Source organism: Asterias rubens, chromosome 10 (genome assembly GCF_902459465.1).
Source record: "Asterias rubens chromosome 10, eAstRub1.3, whole genome shotgun sequence".
NCBI classification, from domain to species: Eukaryota; Metazoa; Echinodermata; class Asteroidea; order Forcipulatida; family Asteriidae; genus Asterias; species Asterias rubens.
This window is the reverse complement of record NC_047071.1, coordinates 9,759,228-9,767,796: the sequence shown is the minus strand read 5'-3', so window position 1 is coordinate 9,767,796 and position 8,569 is coordinate 9,759,228. Positions and strand designations below refer to the sequence as shown.

General features: G+C 39.9%; 1 pseudogene; it reads right to left on the bottom strand.

Annotated features, from left to right (window-relative positions):
• Positions 1-3,037: 3,037 nt before the first annotated feature.
• Positions 3,038-8,554, bottom strand: LOC117295352 (annotated as a pseudogene).
• Between the last annotated feature and the right edge of the window lie 15 nt (positions 8,555-8,569).

Genomic DNA, 8,569 nt, shown 5'->3' with positions numbered 1-8,569 from the left:
GGCTTGGGTGACTCTGCACCTCAAACCCAACTACGACACTTGTCAAGATAAATTACGGATTCTCAAGATTTGTGCCGCAATGTGCCGCAAGCAACGTTTTAATTATGTTGCGATTAGTAGTAAGCAGGACAAATGTTTCACCAAACAGGTAGTCGGGACTATTTTTTGTAGTCAACGTGTTGGCTCAATTTTAACGGAGTGGAGAAAAACAGTAGTCGCGACTCTAATACTAATTTGTAGTCGCGACTTTAACACTAAAGCACACTAGTCGCCCTGGCCTACTTTTGCACAAGAAAAGCACGGTTATCCTGCGAAAGCAAACCAAATTTATAAGTCACTGTTTTTGCAGTGAATGTTTCGCAACGTAGCAAATTTTTTGTTGCGAATTGTCACGCTCAAGAACACTATCCCTGTGTGCCTAGATGTTAAATACGCTTAGCGTAAGCACAATTCCATGATTACGTAAGCGCTGCGATTCTTTCCTTTTAAAGCCATTGGCCCAGGACCAGGCCAAACGAAATACAAAAAGCAGCTAAACACTGCAAATACCATACCTCATGTACAAACTACAAGTTTTTTATCCAGGTATTCTGCTCAATTTCTGCATTTTTATAAAGCAAAATATTTTGCCTATTTATTATAAGCAGCTCTATAACATTGAGCAACTCAACCACCAGAGAAACGTCAGCATAATAAAATCTCTGATTTTGTATTCCTGTCAAAGGTTTTTGTTTGTCATGGTCTAATTTCCGAAAGTAAAGCGAAATAATGGAATTAGTTTAGGCAAGGTTACTTCACCCGTAAATCATTCCAAATTCCAGGCGGTCTGTTTTCGTCGTCCACGCTCGTCGCCTGAAATGAACCCGGTCCTAGACGGACGACACCACCTCAGAGTCTATGTAGGAGGTCCTAATTTTGAGGTGTCCCTAAAATCGTGGCAAATGTTTTACCTCTCTGTTCGCTATGTAAACCGTCCCTGGATACAAATTGTGTGATTTTATTTGCCAAGCAAAGAGTCTCCTCTCCCTTGACCAAAACTTAGAAAAACGTAAGGCTCCACTGGTAACTTGCACTTGTAAATGCAAAAAGTTTGGTATTTTAGGCATTTCTACAAGGTACAAAAATATGTCATAATGTTGAGGCAAAATAAAACTATTTGCCCACCGAAAAAGTTTCATCAACACTATTTCAATTCACAATTATTCATGATAATCCAAACATGTGACTGAATATTTTGCTGAGCATTCTGGATAAAAAATACAGAGGCTTAAAGAAGCCATGTGCGAATTTTCGAATATTTTTGGAGATTTTTATTTTTAAACCCTCATATCAATATTATTATTAATACTAAAATGTAAACATTAGCCTGTTGATTCGATTATCATTATTTATTTATACGCCTTATTATAAATATTAAGAAAAAAAATATATACAAACAATAAATAAAAATCACATTTGAAAGCCAGTTATTATTCACACTTTTTGTTGTGTGCAAGTTACCATAATAATAATATAATAATAATAAAATGGTAATTTTTAAAATTTAATAAAAAAAATATTGTAAATAAAATGAGGACAACTGTTGGCTATAGAGTCATACACAGAGTCTCAAAGAACACTTTGTATGGCTTGACCGGGAAACCACACTTTCTCGTTTGCCGTGAAAACAGGAAAAACTCAAAACAAATGGGGCCAGTTGAAGTCATCGAAGATCGGTGTGTGGTGTGAACATTTCAATGTCCATCAAGTTTTATAATATGTTTGCATACTTCATATTAACAAATGAAGATAATTAGGGCATCGGTTGATATATGACATCATTATTTTTTTCCCAATTCAAAGAAAAAGGCATAATACCGTGAAAACTGGTAAGAGGAGGATATACGTTGAAATTTTTTCACTAATTTCTCAAAAACTATTGCAACACCACAGCAAGTAATATTTGAAGGGAAGCTTTCAACTGTCATTACCTTCAAACTGTTCAAGTTTAGTGTTAATCTTTGGACACAATGGTATGTCGTCGTCGTCAAAAACCCCTATTTCTACGCACGTTCGTTAGACGAACACCCTCAAACTTCGTGTACAAAGTATATGGGTCCAGAACTCGGTTAGAAAACGAATAAAAAGAGACTGCGCTGTAGTCCAGAACGCGGGTAGGAAAACAAGAAAAAAAGACTTGAGTAGACTCCTCTCAAGAAGTCAGAACCCATGATAGGTACATACTGAATTGCATTTACCATAGAGAATGTTAAACAATAACATGTAAGTGACTGCATTCATCTATATTCTAATGAGTAGACTCCTCTCAAGAAGTCACAACTCATGATAGGTACATACTGTATTACATTTATAAAAGAGAATGTTTCACAATAACATGGAGCGACTGCATCCAGTTATATTCAAATGAAGATTACGTGGTTAATTATTATCATTATTTTTTTTTTTTTACATTTTAAGTAAAGATTATGTTCTAATCTTCAATTTGGTATAATAAACTCACTCTTTCGTTATATGGTTTGGGAGATTAGGCTTAAACAAAAAACGTGTACAAATGCAATGGGGTTTTAGGCGGAAAGAAAGACTAATAAAAACTAGCGGGATGCCGCGCTTCTCGCGGCACCCCGCTAGATGATGAAAATCCTTTACACAAATATTTCGAAATGTAATGTGGGTAAAGGGTGTTATACGCCTCTCTTATTATTCGTGCATGGCGTCATCATTCTAACCCAAAATGAAGCTATTGCGCACGTCCGCCACTACTTGCAGTGAGCCTTTTTATAGGGGTCTAATATTTTGGGCCTCCTAACGCTATACGTTGTTCAAATCAGCGTTGATAGGTGAAAGTTTTACGACCGTTAGCCAGCAATAACTAAAGTTTATTTTGTACTACACTACCAAAATTTTCCACAAACACTCAATATACATTCATAATGCTTGAATTTCCTTTTCGTTGAGTGAAATTTTAAAAAGAATTGTCAGAAAATGACATTTTCTGCTCGGTACTCACTGTTGTTTTTCTGCCGCATCGCACCAGCCTACTACATGTAGATCGACGAATTGCCGAGCCGCGGCCGAGTCGAACTGTGAAAGCGGTGTTACAAGGCAGTGCAGCAGTGCGTGGGTGCTGTCCGTTTACAATACCCGCCGTTCACGCATAAAGCTTGCACGCACTGTGGCGGCCATATTGGATTTGGGATTTTGAGGCATTATGGGACATTTTTGAGCTTGGCATACAGCAAATCCGAGCTCAGCACCCCTCGATACTCCTAAAAAACTTTTATGCCATAAATTAACACAATTTGCGTTCAGGGTTGATTTTTGTTTAAAGGTTACCCAGTCTATCTTAGGCCCTTTACTTATTCATCGCGATTTATGGAGCGTCACGTCCCACGGTAAATAGCGTTGTTTCTTATCTGAATTTGTCTTGTAAACTTTCTGGTCAATAGGCTGCACGTTACGGGAGCACTAAACGTGAACGTGAACGTCAATAAGTGTATTGTTTATTGTCACTTTGGGCTTATTGCATCTCGCGAAATTTTAACTACACAATTTCTGACCGTTCGTGTTCACGCTGCTCTAGAAACAAACCTCCATACATCCCATATCTCTGGAACCCTATATCGTACAAACTATTTAAATAAAAACGGTAAATTCGTCTTCACTCCTTAATTTTCTCTAACTTATTTCACTTTCAGAAAGCATGTCAAGTTATTTTTAGGGTTTGGTACGTCCAGTTTGGGTAAAATTTGTAAAAGACAAACTCCTAAAAATGTGCACCATTCAGCCGCATGAGGGCTCTTTTGTTAACATTATCTCCAGTAACCAACCCGACTTGCAGGTGGGCGGGCAAGGGGCAATGAGTGAACCAATCCGGAGAACCATCTGTGCAATACTGTCCAATGAGTCACCTGTCAGAAAGATATATAGGAAGTCTGGTGACAACATTGACCAGTGGTTGACACACGGTCGCCGCCTAAACTTCCTCCAATCAGATGACTCGTAAGTGGGAGTTTGGGTCAGGGTTTTGTAGAGTTGCAACCCGACATCTGAAAAGACACAAACGTGTTGAATTCCACACCACACAACCGTGTTAAATTCCACAAGGATGCCATGCCGCTGGACCTTCTAATTTAAATCCAAGATGGCGCGGGTTACGCTTTTAATAGTATAGATACAAATAATAAAAATCTAGACGAAAACAATACCTGTTCCGACGGTAGGTCGGAACAGCTAATTATGACTTAATACAAAATAGGTATATACATTCGAAGTTATGTCTATGTTGATCTCATCTTTCTGAGACAGCTAGATGGTTCTGGAATCATGTGGTACCGACACCGGAGCATCTGACGGAACACCTCCTTGAAGTGCGGGTGTTTGACCCCGTAGATGATGGGGTTGACAGCGCTGTTACAGACGACGAGGGTCGAACTCCAAGGGAGCTGAAAATCGTCAGATTCCATCCACAGATGGATGGCAACGGGGGCGAGACACACGAGGAAGGCGCACAGTACGTAGAAGAGATTCTTGGTGATCTCCACCTGTCTTTTGCTGATCTCCCGGAGTGGCTTGGTGCTGCTATTCGACGCGGTAGGGAAATCCTGCATCTCGATCCCCCTCCGCGTCATCTTCTTCATGTGGCCTGTCACGTGGCGGTTAATCTTGAAGTAACAGACGAACAGGATGATGAGTGCAATGGGGAAAACTAGAGCACTTCCCAGCGTACTGAAGAGACCGCTTGTCTCAGCCGAGGTGTCTTGAGTACACGTACTGTACTTCTCTGAGTAACCCCATTTACCGATACCAAAGAGGGGAAGAGAACAGATTGATGCTGGATAGATCCACGTAAATACCAACATGGCTGCTATCTTCTTAGGTGTGTAGATAGACTGGTATGTCTGTATGGATTTGGTAATGAGAACGTAGCGGTTAATTGCGATGCTGGTAAGATTCAAGACGCTACATCCAAGGCTAATGTAGTATATGGCAGCGGACACGGAGCATACCAACCCAGGCAAAGGCCAGCCGTTCATGCTGAACAGCGCCACCGCAGCGAAAGGTGTCGTGAGGCACGATATCAGGTCGGCCGTGGCGAGGTTGACGACGAAGGCGTTGGTGCTGGTCTGGAGCTTCTTGGATAAGACAACGGCCATAATCACCATGGTGTTCCCCCCCCCCCCCCCCCAGCCCGGAGACGGCCACGACGCAGTACACGCAGCCGAGAAAAAGTAGCATTTCGTGATTTCCACCTTCAAAACGAAAGTTTCTGCCGTCTCCTGTGCTAGTTGTTGTATCATTCGTCCATGTAGAGTTCGGAACATCTTCAGTTGATACCATAGAGGTCGCCATGAGGATTGAAGATTGTAAGCGTGATGGCTGTATGGGATGCGATTTATCGACGGCGAATCTGGACCGTATAAAAGTGTATCACCAACCTGTTGATATAAAAACAAAAATTTTAGGACATGGGCGTCAACCATGTGTGTGTGCCCCCCCCCCATTTTCCCCTTCTAATACATAAATAAATTGAAAGGTAGGGGACACAATATCAAACTTTGCCCCCATGTTTTTGATCTCCTTGTATTGTTTACACTGTGTACGACCAAACCCTTTGTCCCAATGGGATTCGGTCACTTCGACACCAAACAAACTCGGAGAAAATAAAATATGGCATCAACCATGTGTGTGTGTGCCCCCCCCCCCATTTTCCCCTTCTAACACAATATCAAACTTTGCCCCCATGTTTTTGATCTCCTGTATTGTTTGCACTGTGTACGACCAAACCCTTTGTACCAATGGGATTCGTTCACTTCGACACCAAAAAAACTCGGAGAAAATAAAATACCCCAAAGGTGTTTTTTTAACGGGGGCCTAAAACATTTAATGATGATTACGATTATTATTAGAAAAAAGAGTGGAGAGCTGTTATTGTTAATATCGTAACCAAGTAAGAGAAAATATGATGGAAATTACTATAAAAATAGATTAATGAGACAATTAAATCGCCTTTAGCAAAAATCCACTTAACCATCCATCGTCAACAAGAAAACATATTTAGATGTTCAAAGCCGAATACATAAAAAAATGGGACTGCATTTCACCGTCATTAGGCAAAAACAACGTTAACATAGAGGCGGTAACGAGGACTAATCAGTTAGAATAATGAATACCGGACACTTCGGCACCTCGCAAACTCGGCACCCCAAAACTCGGCACCTTGCAAAATTGGCACCCAATCAGCCCCAAGAATGTCGGCACCGTACGAGCATCGGCACCTGCCTATTAAACAAAAAATAATCACAAACTCGACACCAAGCAAATCACCTGTTCGCTTTTGCTGGGTCGAAGGGTCAAGTGTGGTTAAATAAAGTAACGCACATACTTTTACAGAGTAGAAATGAAGAGTCAGGTAAGGTTAATTAAAGTAGTGCAAAACTATAGGTTTTCTCGGTCAATTTCGGAAAATGAGCAGTCAATTTCATTTCCATGCGTTCGAATTAAAGCTGTTTTGCCTCTCCGGTTGTTACTGCGTTTCAAATTCAGAATTCGGCCGTTCATTTTCGTTTTGAATTGAGTCAAATTCGAATAACGCAACATTACATTTGACTAATCTCAAAACGAAATCGAATGACCCTTTGGAGTAGCATTCAATTTTGCGCGCAATAGAATAGCTTGATGGTTAAATTGACTGCTCATTTTCCGAAATTGACCGAGAAAACCTATATTACGCAATAAAAACTGGTTTGAACCTAATTAGTAACCTTTTAAACGCTGCTATTTCACAATAATTTATAATAACCACATGGGAACCTTTGAAGAAATTCATCGGAGATTTTGTTTCACCCGAAAACTTGCGCTCGCGGTTGGTTGGTTGACTAAGGCGGCAATGTCTCTTTTTAACGTTGCTTTAAACTGAAGATTTTGATGCTACATTCATAAATACCTCAGACAGTTTCGCTATTCTAAAGGTGGCGAGCGCGTCACATGGGTGTGTATAAACCTTTGTTTATGACCAGTAAAAAGTGTTGAAACATGGGCGTGACACGCGAGCTTGCACCTGTTCTTATAAGACAGTTTCTTCATTCCTATTGGTCGAGAGCAACGGCTGAAACAGTTGTGCCACATCTAATAAAATCACGCGATACGCGCGACGCGCACAGCGTTCCCTTATAAGGAGTTGTTTAGTGTTTACCCGAGGGCGGCGGAGGGCTTTACCTTTTCAAAGCTGGAGGGGTGTTGTGTTGAAAGAAATCATTGAACAATTTTATTTTTTTGGCATTTATTTTACTTTTTGACCAAAAAGTGATGTTTTTGACCGAAAAGGTGAATGGGAATCAAAGTGTGTTGAATCAGTTTTCAACTAGTGGTTTAAACCCGCCGAGGCCTGGTTCTTGAAAAATTACCTCGACTTCGTCTCGGTAAAATTATCAAGAACCAGGCCTCGTTGGGATTAAACCACTAGTTGAAAACCTCTTCACCACACATTGATTCCCTTGTTATTGTATTTCGATGGTAGTTTTCATCAAAGTTTTGATACAATGTTGGCACGAAAGCAAGTATACTGTTCGAAACGTCAAGACCACACCTGCTCTTTTCAGAGTCAACACTCACACATATATACCGCAAATTTACTATTTATTTATAGTTTCTTCCAGTTTATATTTATACAAATGAAAGCTTCACACAATACTCAAAATTCGTTATATCTAATTAAAGGATTCGTGTACTTTTTTAAAATGTCCACATATTTACATTAAACTTACAGGGTTTGAAGATAAGGACAGTGGAAAGCTTCCCTTCGAATATTACTAACTAAGGTTGTGAAGTTTTTTTTAGAAATGAGAAAAACAAGTCACAAAATCATTTTGGTCTTATGAAACCAAAATTATTTTAGCATGTAAAATCCCCTTAACCAGTGATGATATTATACCAAAACCATAGCATAACTGGTTACTAAAAATACGTTTTTACATGCTAAAACTGAGACGAAAATTATTACTTTTACTCATTTCTCAAAAACTACAGCACCTCAGTAAGTAAAATTTCAAGGGAAGCTTTCTACTATCATAATCTTCAAACTGTGTAAGTTTAATGCAAATCTGTGGACATTGTTTGTTAGGAAAAAGTACATATATACCCTTTAAGTAGCGCTATGAAATGAGTGCCAGTTGGTAGAGCTCCGGCACGTTAATCCGGAGGTGACAGGTTCATATCACTATATATTAAGTGCCACAATGGTGTCTGCCTCATCACAATCGCCCTTTTGTCTTGCCAGTTTCAGACCTGAGTATCCATCTACAACCAAAACCCGCTTAAATTTATGTCAAATTCGAAATGCTCCATTAAACCTGTCATGTCAATAATACTAAACAAACCAAAACACCAGGTTCCCCCGGAATCCCTACTTACCAGCAGTAGAAATGGATGTGACTTGAAGGTTCTTGGTCCAAAACGAGATCGACTTCCAGTCTGTGTGGGAGAGTTGTTTGAATAAGTGTCTTCGATGTTTTCCGTTTAAGTATCAGCTGGAATGAATTTCGACCTAACATCATGGTTTAAAGTATGAGGG